At 47.2% G+C, this 10,472-nt stretch overlaps 1 long non-coding RNA gene across 1 annotated transcript; it reads left to right on the forward strand.

Moving 5' to 3' along the window:
* Window positions 1-467: 467 nt before the first annotated feature.
* LOC132531149 (uncharacterized) lies at window positions 468-3,899 on the forward strand. Its single transcript, XR_009544029.1, has 2 exons — window positions 468-2,202; window positions 2,706-3,899. It is a non-coding gene; the product is annotated as an uncharacterized LOC132531149 (long non-coding RNA).
* Window positions 3,900-10,472: the final 6,573 nt, after the last annotated feature.

Genomic DNA, 10,472 nt, shown 5'->3' on the forward strand with positions numbered 1-10,472 from the left:
TGGTTAATGGAACCCGTTTTAAACGACCTTTTTGACCCCTTATTGAATGGATTCTCTTAACCTTTAACTGGTTCTCAAACACAATGACAGAAGCTTTGGGCTTAAGCAGTAAACCCACAATCAGAAGCCGAGGAAATTCACATTCTCAGTAATGGGAGAGTTTCATTGTTCATTGTTTTTTAAAAAAATGTGCTTGCTGGGCTTCCCTGGTGGCGCAGTGGTTGAGAGTCCGCCTTCCGATACAGGGGACGTGGGTTCGTGCCCCGGTCCGGGAAGATCCCACATGCCGCGGAGAGGCTGGGCCCGTGAGCCATGGCCACTGAGCCTGCGCGTCCGGAGCCTGTGATCTGCAACAGGAGAGGCCACAACAGTGAGAGGCCCACATACCGCAGGAAAAAAAAAAAAAAAAAAAAAAGTGCTTGCTTACTCATTTATTTATTTATTTATTGGATGCCTTGGGTCTTCTTTGCGGTGAGCGGGCTTCTCACTGTGGTGGCTTCTTTGTTGTGGAGCACGGGCTCTAGGCATGCGGGCTCGGTAGTTGTGGCTCGCGGGCTCTAGAGCGCAGGCTCAGTAGTTGTGGCACACACTTAGTTGCTCCGCAGCATGTGGGATCTTCCCAGACCAGAGCTCAAACCCGTGTCCCCTGCATTGGCAGGCAGATTCTTAACCGCTGTGCCACCAGGGAAGTCCTTGTTCATTGTTGGACTAGGGCAGAAAGTAACCAGCGCTCAAATATATGTTACCCACAGACCTGCACATGATCATCTCTCCCATCTGTGTGTCTGTACATGTGCAGGACACTGGGGACAGTCCTTAGTGGCCACCTGCCTGCTCCCCTCCTCCATGCACGTCCACACACTGACCCCTCCTGAGGAATCACACACGTGCCTGCCCTGAAATGAGGTGGGAAACATGTGGGCCTGAGAGCAAAAGTCCACAACCCTGAGGAGTCCAGGAGGGGCCCCTGAGCTGGCCATGAAAGGCAGCAGCAGACAGGCCCATGGCCGCCGGCAGAGGCTGCCGCCTACGTGTGAGCCCAGGGGCACAGGTGTGCTACCTACAGCAGGGGGCACAGTTTCACATGCAAGAGGCCAAGATGGGAGGATCTCTGGGGCGGGGAGACAGACGCTACGGGAGACTTTGATTCCAAAAATCAGGCATAGAGATGCACACCTTCTGGGGGCCAGAAAATGATGGAGGAGGGGAGGGCATTGGGGCTTGGGAAGGAGGAGACCTTGGCTCCAACCGGGGCTCTACCACCAGCTCTTGACATGACCTTAGGCATCTTCATTGGTAAAATGAGAAGGCAGGATTGATCTCCAGTTCTCTGATGCTGATGCACTTTTGTATTCACAGATATGGGAGGAACTGGTCAACAGAAGGAAGAGAACAGCCTCTGTGGCTCACCTGGTTGGTGGTGGGATGGCCCAGGAGGTCCCCGAATAGAAGGCTCTCCTCTGCCTTTTCAATTTCTTGACTCTTTCTCTGTAACTTTTGTAATGGGTCAAAAGCACTCACTCTTAGACGGCCTGGACTCATCTTGCTGGTTAGAGCCCCATTAAATTCCACCCAACACCTTATCAGATCCCCTCCCTCCCTCTTGTCCACCCACCTGCCTTTCGACTGGCTTTTCCCCCCGACTTCCTTGGCTGCTGAGCGAGTGGGGAGCCTTTTCTCTGGGTTTTTGGGGCCTCAGTAGAGGTCAGGCTGGCCCTGACTTCAGAAGGTCCCCGGGCTCCTCGAGCAGTGCTCTTCCCTGCCCTCCCTATCACAGACACTTCTTAGAGGTGTGTTCCTAGTTCGAGGTGTCTCTTCCCCAAGTCAACTTCTCTGAGGCTCTCCATGCTCTAGCTCTCTCTCCAAACTTCTTTCGTGATCACTCCCGGAAGACCTTTCCTGAGTCAACTCTTTCTCATACTGACCTTCCCAATATTTCTTGTTTGGACATATGACTCATTGTATCTCTTTTCAGTCTTGCCTCTTCTCCAAGACTTTCATTTTCTATTTTTATTCTAGGTCTTGTACCAATCATCAGAGATTAAAATACAGAGCATCATCGAGGTAACACCAAGGAGAAAGAGATCATGCAGACCTGATCCCCTCCCCTCACCGTTATCTCGATTGAGAAGAGGTTACTGCACGATCCCAAGAGTCTCGGGTACTTTACCCCTGCAGGTTAAGATGGCTAATAGTTCCCAGGTATGTTTTCAGAGTGGAGCCAAAGCTCACCTTCAGGGTATTTACAGAGGCGACCAGAAATCTCCAGCTGATAAATTAAAGTATTTGCGTGCAGTGCTTGCTCGCTTTTGCTAAATCCTCTCCATTTGTAGGTGTCACTCCCTTGCTGAGGGTTAACTGCTCCCGAGGCTTTTGATCTGCGTGTGAGAAAGCAACCAAAGTCGATCCAGCAGGCAGCCCAGTTTGCTAGCCCTCTCCTTTTCTTCTCTGCTTCTAGATGACATCCAGATAGCCCTGTTCTGAGGGGTGCCAGAGAGTAACTGTTCTAAAATTAAAGGGCAAGGAAGTCTTTTCAAAAAAAAAATTTTTTTTTAAACTTGGGCCCTGTAACTTAACATTTCCCTCCCTGAGCTCGGCTTCTAGGAGAGCTGGTTTTACTGCTGTAAAGATAAATGAAAGGCCGAGTGGGTGTGAGAGTACCTCCCGGGGCTATGGCTGGTGACTTGACAAGTCATTTATTCCAGGGCACAGTCTGGCTTCCTGCCAGGCCCTCCAGTGGAAACGCAGAGAAGGAGAAACCCGAGTGAGGTGGCTGACCCCCGGCATGCGTCCTGTGCTTCCCAGCAAGGGCCTCCCAGCATCTGGTGGATGTGCACAATTAGTAATGCTTTTGAGGATAACGCTTTGGTCTCATGGAAAAAGGAGAATTCGTCCAAGATAATGTCTGGTAAACTTTGACATTCCACCCCGAAGTGATTGTATACTCATGTAGAATCACTAAACAGCTGCACGATCATATTACAGAACCTTCTTCAAGAGCCAGCTTGTCATTGAATCCATCCCCAAATTCCAGATTTTCTCAAACAAAAGGAGCCCTGATGTGGAAGGAGCTGTAATCAGCCAGATGGAAAAGAGGTGCAGATTGCCAAGATTGGAAGCACCCTTTAAGATGCTTTGGCCCAGTCCCCCTCATTTTGTACATGAAAAAACCGAGGTCCAAAGAAGAGAAGAGAATTTCCTAAGGTCACTCAGTAGAAGAACTCGGACAAGAGAATAGCACTCGTGAACCGCAGAACCACCAGGCCAAGGTGCCCATTCACCTCTTAGAGATGGACAGACCTCCTTGACCCTATTCCTTAAAGAAGCTCTGAGGATGAGAGTCTAGGCCAGAGGGGTAGTGATGGAATCTCTTTAGTGAAAAGAAATGAAGTTGTATTGAGAGAGTCTGCCAGAAGGAGAAACCTTGCATCTATAGAGGGGAGAAGAAGGGAAGGTGGTGGCAAAGTCCAGGTTTTACTAAGCCATAACTACAAAGTGAAGCAAGATGAAACAAGTTATCTAGGTCTGGGACCCTGCTAAGAACCTGCATCACGGAGGGTTTTCCAGAGGATCAAACAGAAAAGAGCAAATAATGTTAGTCATTCAACAGCAAGTCTTAAGCACCTACTTTGTGCAGGACGTCGTGCCAGGTGCTGCAGAGATAAAGAAGGTAAAATGCGGCAGAGAGTAGTGGTTCCAAGAGCCGTTTTGTGCTCATTAATGACAATGTTTTTACAGGTGCACACACACACAAAGGCGCGCACATTAAGGCATGGAGTATTTCGTAATGCTCAATTTTTTCTTTTTATTCTGAGATCACATCCTGTCTTTCTGCCCATTGTTAATATAACTTTCTCATTTCTTAACAATATCCTCTGAATAAAATGTTGGCAACCCAATCAGTGTTCTCTTGAGTGTTTTTCAAACTGCATTGGTTGATGAAATCCAAAAGCCTGGCAACCATGGCTGTGGTTCAAAGGACATGGGGTCTAGGGACAGACAGACATGGATTGCAATCGGGGTTCAGCTATTTATTCACTGTGTGACGTTGGGCAAGCTTCTTAACACTCAGAGTTCAAGTTTCCTGCCTGTGACACACACAAGTCCCCAGAACAGCAGGGACTTCCTACGGAAGAACTCACCAACGTTATTACCCATCTTTTAGAAATATTTCCCGTGTGTGTATATGCACATATGTGCACCTATGTTGTATGAGGTGCTATATGGGAAATGGGAGATCTTTAATAGCCTTTGCTCTCAAAGAGTTAAAAATGTTGCTGGTAAGACAGTCTACCTCAACAGTCATGGGAGAGACGTGATGTCTAGCATATCTTTCTCCTCCTTGTCAACAGTTTCTTCGGTTTGGTAACAGTGACAGAATTTTCAGATATTGCTTTCCATTATATTATTTTTCCGTGGCTGGTTCCGGTTTATACTAAGGCTCCCTCAAAACTCATAAAGTTCCCTTTAAAACCTCACAAAGTTTCACCTGTGCATGTTTATTGCCCACAGGATATGAGCTGTGTCCGTTTGGTTTTGATAGATTTACCATTATTCAACTTGGGCTGCCGTTGCCCACCAGCCTTATGAACATAGCTGCCTCCTGATTTAGCACAGGGAGCTCTTCCCTTTGTCCCTCAGTGAGGAAATACTTCACCTCCCTGGAATTGAGCTGGGTTCATGGGCAATGATTCTTACTCCTAGATTCCTGAGGTCCAGGAGTTTGCTCCAGCTCTGGGCAGTGGATGTTCTCCATGAAGGTCACCAAGCTCTCCCCACCCTGTCCAGGCAATTCCCAGATGCCATTCCCAGGAATTCATCCACAAGTGAGTGAGGAATTCACTCACCTACACGGGGATTGGCATTTGAGAGATGACTAGGATGTTAAAGATGTTCCTGCTAAAGTCAAGGGCAATTCTCAAGTGCATAAAAATAATCCAAAGTAATTCTTTATAATGACCTCAGATTCACCTCCCTGGGACATTCATCCATTGGCTCTAGTCCTATGTGACAGTCCTATAAACATTTGCAGAAAGACAGCCTGTCTCCCCTTTAAGCCAAATGCCACGGACCTGGTTTCCAGATTCCTTGCCATCCTGGTGGGTCTCCTTTGAGGTTCCCATTTGTGTGTGTGTCTGATTCACACTGGAGTTAAGTGTCTTAGGGGTATATATTAGGGGTATATCTAAGTCTTCATGGCTCAAGATCCTTCTTCTTGGGATAAAGAATGGACCTGGATGTAGGGAGGCACCTCAGGGGCAGATGAAGAATGTTCAAGGTTCACAGTATATTCAGACCCTAGTCAAGGAAAGGCCAACTCTGGGAAGTCCAAACAGGCAGACAGAGCCCCAGACCAGAGAATCCAGAACAATCTGGGAGTCTAGGCCACAGAGTCAGAATCAAAGAACAAGTCCAGTGATACTGACTGGGATAACATGGAAGGAGGAAGGGGTCACCTGCAACTGGAGGTTCCTAAGCCACAGGCCTAGGGGATACTGGGTCCTGGATGTGATTGACATACAGGAGGTGCAGGGAGGAAGCTAGAGCAGCAGTCCGAGTCAAGAACTGTTATTTAATTCTGAGCTTCAACAGAAGGTAGGGCCAAAGCTGTTGACCTGTCCCTTGTCTCTATTATGAGGATTCCTTTGCTTGGAAGGGCAGGCACCAAACTCATCTTTGCCTTAAGCACAAAGGTTCATATAACAGCAAAGTACTGATACTGAGGGCAGCTCCTGCTTCAGGAACTGTTGTATCTAGGTGACTTTACCTCTCATCTCTAAGTTGATGTTCCTCTCAGGCTGATGTTTCCAAGTGGTAGCTTCTAGAAGCTTTCATTCACTTCCTCCCAGCTTCAAATTCAGCTGAAAATGAATTTATGTTTCCTAAGAATTCTATATAAAAAAAAAAAAACCCAGAATTGAGTCATGTGCACATTTCTGGAAAGAGGTGGATGTCTAACCATGTGAGGCAGAGGATGATGGAGGGTGGTTTCCCAGAAGAATATGAGGGTGGATCTGGGGAAGCATAGCTGGTAGATGTCCACCACTCTACCTCACTTCAGATTAGCTCTGGATCTGGGGATACCGCCCAGGATGGGGCAATGGGAAGAGCTGGCAGTGACAATGAGTTAAAGGTGTCTGCAACTGGAAGGCCTCCTTTATCAAAACTCAACCCAGCACTTCAGACATGGTCCAACTAGTGAGGAGCACAGAAGAGCCATCTCCATACTCCAGGTCCTATCCTTTAACAAAAATCCAGGCCTGAATTGCACACGCCCTTCTGAAGCTTCAACACTCCTTCTGGACACTCAGGTAATGCCCCCAAATCCTCTGCACATGAACTGTCATTAAGGTATTCCATCTCTACCCTTTCTCATCCGGGGTGTTGTATATTCAGGATTTTGCTTTTAGCTCAGTCCCATTCCAACATCAGGGGACATTTTCTGGGGTGAAGAAAGAACATTTTAAGCAATCCTGCCTCCCTTCATCTTTTTCTTTCTCTGGAAATAATCACAACAAAACCTCACCAGAATTTTAAAATTCAAGGCTTGTCTCAGCTGGGTAAGCCAGGGTCTGACTTGGACAATAATGCCAGCACCAAACTCAGCTCAGCCTGGATCCCTGCTGAGTTGTTGATCTTCCCTGATCTTAATCTCAACACTCTCCTGCGAAGGTTTTTTGGGAGAGGGGCACTGCTCAGAGTGGGGCTTAGGGGAGAGGCTGAGTGATTTCATCTCCCCTGCCCCCGGGCACGTTGTCTTCTTCCTTTTGGAAAACAAGAATCTTATCCTTGCCTGTCCTCCCTTTAGACTCTTTCACTCTTCAAGCTGGAAACATTCCCGACAAAGTAAATTCAGAGGTGACAGATCATATATGGGTCGCATTCTTGTGCCTTCTCCTCCTCTTGGCTACCCTTAGGCTAGAGAGTCTGGAAAGTGTCAAATGATTCAGAAAGTGAGCTGAATGGGTTCTTCATGCTTCACATTTGGTGCCAGGGAGCAGAGCAGTAGCTGATGCAAGAATTGGATAGAGTAGGAGTTGAGCTTAAAAAAAAAAAAAAAGATAAAAAGAACCCAACCATAACTAAGGACTCCCACACAGAATACTTAGGAAAAGCACTCAATGGGGGACAATGCATGGCTGCGGAGCTTTAGGTGCTGCCGGAAGACAGGCAGGGCAGGGCTCTGCCTGCAGGATATGCTCGGTCAATGCTTACAGGATCCCCTCTCTGCGCCCGGGGCCATTGAAAAGGGAGTGACACCCTCAGGCAGTTGGGGCAGTGGGGATGGGGCTCAGCAAAATCCTGGGGTGTGGACAAGTGTCACTTATCACATCCACAGGTGACAAGCAGGCAGCTATGGAGAAAAGACCCTGATGGGCAGTGACTTGCACCCATGCCGTCCTTCAGCACATTCAACAGGCTGTGCGCCCCGCAGTGGTGATGGCGGCCTGCAGGCGTGGTCTTTGGGAGCGTGCAGCCCCTGTCAATGGAGAAGACCACTGGGTCACTGCTGATTCCACCCTTCTCCGTGAATCCAGCAGGACCACTCCTCCAGCCCAGCCACTGGTCTTCTCCTGCTCATCTCCCTCCCAGCCAGCTCCCAGCCCAGGGGAACTTGTCTGGTCTTCCGGGGGCCAGGGGCCCCAGCGGGGCGGTCTGGTCTCCCCCCATGCCCCTCCCAGTCAGTGCTGAGCATAAACTCTCCATCTTGTTTCCTTCAGGGCTGCCCTCTTCGATGTCACGCACCTTTCCTTCTTTCAACAAAACTCTTGTTGTATGGATAGAATTACTTGGTTTTCAAAAATATTAAATTTGGAAGTAAAAAAAAAAATAAACAAACATTGGCTGTTTTCCCTTTACATTCTTGTTTGAGCAATCCTAATTATCCCCCAAATTACAATCCTCCTCCTTGAGGAGGATTAAGACTGAGAAAGTATAGACAAGAAAAGCACAAAGATTGATATTTTGATGTGTAATTACATTACATTCTCATCGGTCCTTTGCAGCCAAATAATTTGCTAACAGAAAACTAACCTCGGGCTTCCCTGGTGGCGCAGTGGTTGAGAATCTGCCTGCCGATGCAGGGGACATGGGTTCAAGCCCTGGTCTGGGAAGATCCCACATGCCGCGGGGCGGCTGGGCCCGTGAGCCACAACCGCTGAGCCTGCGCGTCTGGAGCCTGTGCTCCGCAACAAGATAGGCCGCGATAGTGAGAAGCCTGCGCACCGTGATGAAGAGTGGCACCCGCTTGCCGCAACTAGAGAAAGCCCTCACACAGAAACAAAGACCCAACACAGCCTAAAATAAAATACTGAATACACAATTACTTTAAAAAAAAAAAAAAACTAACCTCCACAAATAATCTTTTTTTAACAATTTTTTTGTGATGTTTTTCATATACAATACAATTCACTCACCTAAAGTATATGATTCAATAGTTTTTTGCTTTATCATATTCACAGATTTGTCACAAGTGATCTTTCAATACAAGCAGTGCTTTAGGAGAGTAGATACTGGGGCAACGATACTTTTTTTTTTTTTTTAACTCTACAAAAAGTCCAACTCAAACACACTAAGCTGCCTCACATAAAATCCAGTCCAGGTGTGTTTGCGGCACAGTCACAAACTCAGGATTAGGGGAAAAGGGAATGCACATTAGTTAATGAGCCCAGCCCCTGACATAGATTTTATTATGTAATCTTCACAAGAAGATTCTCCCTCTAGGGGAAGATATTATCCCCATTTTTCAAATGAAGTAACTAAATTTAAAGTCACACAGCTAAAAAATAAGACAAAATAAAATGAAGTCAGCTAGCTAGTAAGTGGCGGAGCTAGAGATTTTAATGCAAGTCTATATGAATTACAGGCATTCTGTCCACAGCAACTTCTCCTGCCTTAGACAGCCTCTGAGACCAAACGATGGCATGAGACCTATTCTAGAAAAGTTTCTGAACTTAGATTCTGAACTTCTCTACTATTTATGGAACCCCTCAGAGGAAAGCTATGCCACAGACTGGTGTTCTCAAAATGTGGTTTTGAAATTGCTGGTTTGTCTGCTGTGGCCCTAGGTTGAAACTTCAGAGGTTTGGGGGAGACTTTTGCCATGGGCCTCCCTCAAAAAGAACAGGCAATGTGGCCTAGTGTCATGGGCTCCGATCCTGAGACCCTGGGCAATGAATGCTTCTGGAATTATCCCAGTACTGCCCTTAGTCCTGGGGACCCACTACCCAGGGCAGAGGGTCACTCCTGGGGTTTGACCCTGGAGCATCCTCATCCTTCTGGGACCAGAGCAGAGTAGGCAAGAGTCTGTCTGCACACGGGCCAGTTAGCCCTCTGCCCTTGACTTCCCTCTCCTTCCTAGGACTTCTTGAACACTCTGATGTATTTTCTTATGCCTCCCTACCTTCTTCTTTGGATTTCCTTATTTCTTTCTGTTCCAATAAAGCCTTCATGGAAAACATTTGCAAGATTGATAGTACCTACTATTGACACGTAGATGGGAAAACCTCATTAATCCCTGGTGGGAATTTTAAGTGGTGCGTCCCACCTGGAAGGCAATTGGCAATATCTGTGACAAACTTAAACAGGTGACTCCAGTCTCAACAGTTTCAGTTCATGAAACTAATACCACAGAAATACTCTCTCAGTTGTGCAAAGATGTAGGTGCAAGGCTGTTTGTGCTCATTATGTGACCGCTCTCGTCCTTCTATTCCTTGTCTTATTTCAGAACAACCTTCTGAATATTATTATTGTTCCTATTTTCAGGTAAGGCTTTGCAAAATATTTACAAACCTTGCCCCAGTACCATACAGCTAATGAGTAGCCAAGCTGAGATGGAAACCCAGATCTGTTTCACTCCTAGGCTCCCCAGTATAATTCCATTTTTGTAGGAAATATGAAGAAAGTATATGTACGTGTTGATATTAGCGCAGTAGGGAGTAAATAAAGGTTTGCTTGGTGCACTTCATCTTTCTAGACTGTCCAGGTGTTTAACTTCTCTCCTTGCATCCCAGGCAGAGTTAACCACCCCTTCTGGGGTGCTTCCAGAGACACTTGTGCACACACCAAACACGCCTCACCAACCTCCATCTTAAACATTAGTTTTGATGTTTGCACCACTATTACCATGTTTTGTCCTTGGGGGCTGAGTCTGGCTTCTTTGGTTTTATACCCCAATTCTTGGCATAATGTAGATAGATGCTCTCAGAACATTTGTTGAAAACCTATGAGGGTGTCATACACACTGAGCCAAGGGTCAGGGGGTCGGTTCAGGGTCAAGGTGTCAAACCAGATGACCACTGCTGCTATTCCTGGGAAAGGGCCAATTGGGCGGACCAGGGAACTCCGTAGCATTAGCTCCCATGGTTGCCTGAGCAGAGTTTGAGCCCCAGAAGGAAGCCTTCCACTGGCCAGAGCAGATTTTCTGGGAAGCTTGTAAACCTAAACCTGCAGGACCCCTCAAGGTCCAGTAC

This window comes from Lagenorhynchus albirostris, chromosome 13, assembly GCF_949774975.1.
Source record: "Lagenorhynchus albirostris chromosome 13, mLagAlb1.1, whole genome shotgun sequence".
Classification (NCBI taxonomy): Eukaryota; Metazoa; Chordata; class Mammalia; order Artiodactyla; family Delphinidae; genus Lagenorhynchus; species Lagenorhynchus albirostris.